Below are 5,423 nucleotides of genomic sequence, written 5' to 3'. Positions count from 1 at the left end.
GTACACTCTAAGAAGTTGCCATTATTAGTCCATTTTTTACCTAAAAGAGTGACCGTTTCATGTGGATCAACAGGATATCTGCCTCTGCAGCCTCGTGAAATAGTTTAAGATAAATACCACCATGGCCATGAGTATTAGCTTAATTAAATATATCTCTGACCCTTTCATCAAAATCATAGAGTGTTCTATATCTTTTGAGAAAGTAATATTAAGGGATTAAAGCAATTTCAGATTACTTTGAGGGAGAAAATAATTTACCTATATTCCTCCAGGATGCACCCAAAATTCAAGCCAACCACTAAAAGACTCAAGTCTTAAAGAAATTTGGAGGGGAAGAAATCTCCTTAGGGTGAGAAATGTGAAAAGAAATTATTTTACAATCCTGAAAATATGGAGAAGCAAAGTGAATATCCATCCCCCTTACTTTATCATAGACCTCAAGGACTTGCTCAAGGTCAAGGTCAGCAGTCAGGGCAGAACTGGAGCCAGACCCTTGTGTGTATAGAAACAACTCTCTTTTCTGAACCAATGCACATTATATATGGAAAGAGTCTGGGATTTTGTGGATAAAAAACACTTCATTTGTAAGAAATAGAAAAATATTTAACACAGGTTACAAGAATTTAATTTCCCAGATATCAAATAATAATCCAACAGAATAAGACATGGGAACACTCACCAAGAAACAAGAGGATTCTAGAATGATCATTTAGAGGAGGATGTTATGGCAAAACTGAATGACCTGATTTTGTAAGTGACTCAGGGAATTTAAAGAAAAAAAGAAGAATATGTTTCAATAAATGGGTTTTTTTCTGAGGATGGTGTTATTTTACTTGGATTATTTAACCTGCTCATCTATATAGCTGAGAAATTTTCATGTCCATGAGTTACTCTGTCAATCATTTGTATTGAGTGCTTACTATATATCAAGCATTCTTCCAGATATTTAAGATAATATCAGTTCACTAAGCAAAAAAAAAAAAAAAAAAAAAAAAAAAAAACCCTGTCCTTAATGAGCATATATTATAATTGGGGAACCAGACAACAAACAATAAATATAATAAGCAAGCGAATTGTATGGTGACTTAGAAAGTGACAGATGCCAAGGAAAGTGAACAAGAAGATCAGGATAAGAGGAAGCAGGGGCTGTGGGAGGGATGCATGCGGCTGCTTTCAGCTGAGTGGTCTGCACACGCCTCATAGAGAGGTTGGTTTTGAACAAGGACTTGAAGGAAATGAGTTAGTCAATTGGGGGAAGGTTGTTCCAGGCCTAAACAAGTCACTAAGTAAAGGTGGTACTGGAAGGTATATGCTTCATCATGTGCTCTGAAGAGCTGGGATATTGCCTGTTTCTTCGTTTTACATAGACTAGGAAGCCTCAACCTAACCTATTTTCCCATGTTATACTGTGCTGTGATGACAAGACCAGTAGACCTTGCAATGGACCATTGGGAATCACTGACCCAACACTTTCAGTTCTGGCCCAAGTATGCCTGCGGTTATACGAATCTCAACCATGTTCTTCATATCCATTTCTCAGGGCTTCTGTGTCCATGGCCTTGTCTCAGTGTGAAAACAAAAAAAAAACCAATGCAGTTCAGCATTTTAATGACTGAATTAGATGAACGACAGATAGTCCATTTAATAGCTTAGGCATAAACTATCAGAATAGTGGTCTACCATTACAGGCAGACCATGTGAATAGAGTAAGATTACTAATTCTTCTATGGCTAATTCTTACTAACTTATTGACCTGTATGAATCACTCAATTCTTTTATGCCTCAATTTTCACATTTACCAAGTTAATATACATTGCTTTGCCCAGTCTATTTTACAAGGTTTAATAAAGTAAAATTAGCTAAAGATTAAGAGTATACTGTAAAATTAATTAAATCAGTTAAATATTAAGAGTGGCCTGAGTTTGTGCAACAGGAGGAGGGGGAGGAGGGGGTAGAGGAGAAGGAAGAGGAGAAAGAGGAGAAGGAGAAGGAGAAGGAGAAGGAGAAGGAGGAGGAGGAGGAGGAGGAGGAGGAGGAGGAGGAGGAGGAGGAGAAGGAGAAGGAGAAGGAGAAGGAGAAGGAGAAGGAGAAGGAGAAGGAGAAGGAGAAGGAGAAGGAGAAGGAGAAGGAGAAGGAGAAGGAGAAGGAGAAGGAGAAGGAGAAGGAGAAGGAGAAGGAGAAGGAGAAGGAGAAGGAGGAGAAGGAGAAGGAGAAGGAGGAGGAGGAGAAGGAGGAGGAGGAGAAGGAGGAGGAGGAGGAGGAGGAGGAGGAGGAGGAGGAGGAGAAGGAGAAGGAGAAGGAGAAGGAGAAGGAGAAGGAGAAGGAGAAGGAGAAGGAGAAGGAGAAGGAGAAGGAGAAGGAGAAGGAGAAGGAGAAGGAGAAGGAGAAGGAGAAGGAGAAGGAGAAGGAGAAGGAGAAGGAGAAGGAGAAGGAGAGAGGAGGAGGTGTTGGTGATGGTGGTGATGATGATGACAGTGAAGATGATTCCTCCTCCTTTTGGAATGTTACTCATAGCCCACATGAAATGCTTTATTATTCAAAATCTTGCTAACTGGCATGATGTAGAGAAAGGAGCAGTTAAACACTAACAACCCAGAATCCTGTCACCACAAGTGATGCTCAACAGTGCTACCCAGGAAGTGCCTTAGCCCTTCTTTTTTTTCCAATATGGAAAAGTCTGAAGATTCCAATCATGAAATTAATCCTCTCACCCAAGAGCAAGCTATCACTTCTCACGTTGCCACCACTGAGGGCAGATCACAGGGCAGAGGAGGTGAGTGCGAGTGAAGGAAGGCATAGGGGGAAACAGTGGGAAAGCAGAGGGCAGCCTGGGTGGAGGAAAGCTATTCCCAGGTCTTCAGTAACTGACAGCAGCACAATCGGTGATAGCGGAGAAAGCTGACTGCCTGAGAAATACTGTTGATGACAAACTCTTGTCTCAAAACACCTTTGAATGGTTAGAGACAGAGATTAAACAATCTGCAAAAAGGAATATGAATCACAGTAAAGAAAGTGACACCCCACCCCATGAGGGGCACACAGATCAATAGAATTGGAGCACACAGCACACAACCAGGACAGAGGAAATCCAGACCCATGTCACAGCTACACTGGACCAGGGGAGAGATTTGTGTAGCTGTTGTCCATGAAAGTGGCATATTTTAATCATGTAATAATGGTTAAGAGTGACTGAGTGCCCACTTTGTGTGAGGCACCATTCCAAGCACCTTACTTGATTACAGGTACATTTGGGGAAAACAGTGGCATGGATTTAACATAATTTGAAGAATCTCTGTTCAAATGATCCTAACAGAAATCCTATATAATAAAAGCCCAGTGGCCATAATGGCAGAATGACCAGAACAACCACTCGACCAGTCACTATGAGGTGCACTGACCACCTCTTGGTCCCTTTCCCCGGCCAGCAGGCTCCGATCGTCAATGGCCAATGGGGACCAGGGTGGGTGGTGGGAGATGTGGGTGGTGCCAGGCCAAGGTCCCCGCCTCGCCGGTCGCCCCATACACAGAGGGCAACCTGCAGCGGGGGTGGGGCCAGCAAGCAGGCACGAACAGCCAACCTCTCGGTCCCTCTCCTGACCATCAGGCTCCCATCGCCGATGGCAAACAGGGAACCAGGGTGGGTGGTGGGGAGGGGGGGCGGGGCTGGCTGCCAGAAGCCAGGGTAGATTGTCCTGATTGCAGGCCAGGCCTAGGGACTGTACCCATGCACAATTTCGTGCACCAGGCCTCTAGTAAAATTAATAAAACTACACAGACAATTTCTAAACAAAGTCACATGAGTTATATGTATTTTTTAAGTGTAATTTTTTTTAAAATCTTCATTCAAGGATATTCTTCCATTGATTCTTAAAGAGAGTGGAAGAGAAAGGGAAAGACAGAGAGAAACATCAATGTGAGAGAAACTCATTGATTGGTTGCCTCCTGCAAGAGCCCCGACCAGGGCCTGGGACAGGAAGGAGTCTGCAACCAAGGTATGTGCCCCTAACCAGAATCAAACCTGGGACCCTTCAGTCTGCAGGCCAATGCTCTATCATCTGAGCCAAACCAGCCAGGGCATATGTATTTTTTAATGCAACTAATTGATAAAGTGTATGAACAAGTCCTGTGGAGTCCCCGTGGCCATTGGCAGGCTAGCATTTTCCTAGCAACTTAAAAATAGAATATTAACCCTGCTAAAGTCTAGGACACTATTGCCCTAAGATAGATCAATAGAGCACTAAATCTAGAGGCTAGTATGCAAAGGGAAAAAGCATCTCTTGGTCTTAGAAATTTGAAAAATACTGCTTTAAGCAAAGTAGAACTGTTTTTCTTTTGTTTTGTTACATTATTTTTTTACTGCAAGACTTCTCAGAACCTTTAATAGGCGAATGGACATGGTCAGTCAATAAGAAAGGGAATCAGAGGCAGGCTTTTCCAAATTATCTGATGAGAGAATTCTTCCTTCCCCAGCAATCCCTGCACCATCTCCCAGAATAATTTAGGAAATGCAAGTATGGGTTCATTTTATTATTTCCCTGGGAATCTAGAACATTCCAAGCCCCAGATATTTATCCAGGTCCCTCAAAGAGAAAAGAATCATAAAGAAGCCCCCAACTACTTTCCCTGGTGTATCCCTTAGGGAGAAATAGCTGTGTAACAGACAAGCCTCCAACCATCCTTGGCTTCCCAGAATAATAGTTAATTTTTTTCTCAAGCAATAGTCCTATGCAAGTGGAATTGTCCAGTAAGATTGGAAAAATGCTCCTGTTCTCCACACCCCAAAGTTCTGATTTGATGGTTCTAGAGTAGTTCGGACATGGAGGAATTTTTTCCAAGCTCCCCCAGGATTCTATATCATGACTGAAACCCACTGAAACAAGGGAAGGGCTTCCTCATCTGGCATCTTCCCATTCACACCTGTGGGTTAACTTCTGAAGGCCGTCTGTATTGGGAGTTTCTTAGATTCCTGATCAATGTAATGTAATGTTGTTTGAAAAATGCAAAGAGAGAAAGACTTGCCAGAGGAAGAAGTTGTTTTACCAAAACTAGTCTCTCTAACCGAGTCCCCCAGTTAACTCACTGTCATGAGATGTGCCCTCAGAAGCCCATCTTGTTGATAAGCCCAGACTTTCTCCTTTCTCGCCCTTTCCCAGCACATCAGTGGGACTGGAGCACCGCCTGCTATTTGTTTATGCGTAAAGAGTTATTGTTTTAGACCGCAGAGGGTAGTGGTTAAAAGTATCGGCTCTACAGTTACACAATTTGAAAACTGGTTCCCCACCCACTAGTTGTGTGGCCTGGGGAATGTTGCCTAACCTCTCTGCCTCAGTGTCCTCATCTGTAAACTTCAGAAAATAATTATAATATTTTATGAGGATTAAACAGATTCGTCCATGGAAAGGTCTAGGATAATAACACATAGG

This window comes from Cnephaeus nilssonii, assembly GCF_951640355.1.
Source record: "Cnephaeus nilssonii genome assembly, chromosome: 6".
NCBI classification, from domain to species: domain Eukaryota; kingdom Metazoa; phylum Chordata; class Mammalia; order Chiroptera; family Vespertilionidae; genus Cnephaeus; species Cnephaeus nilssonii.
This window is presented reverse-complemented; position numbering follows the sequence as displayed.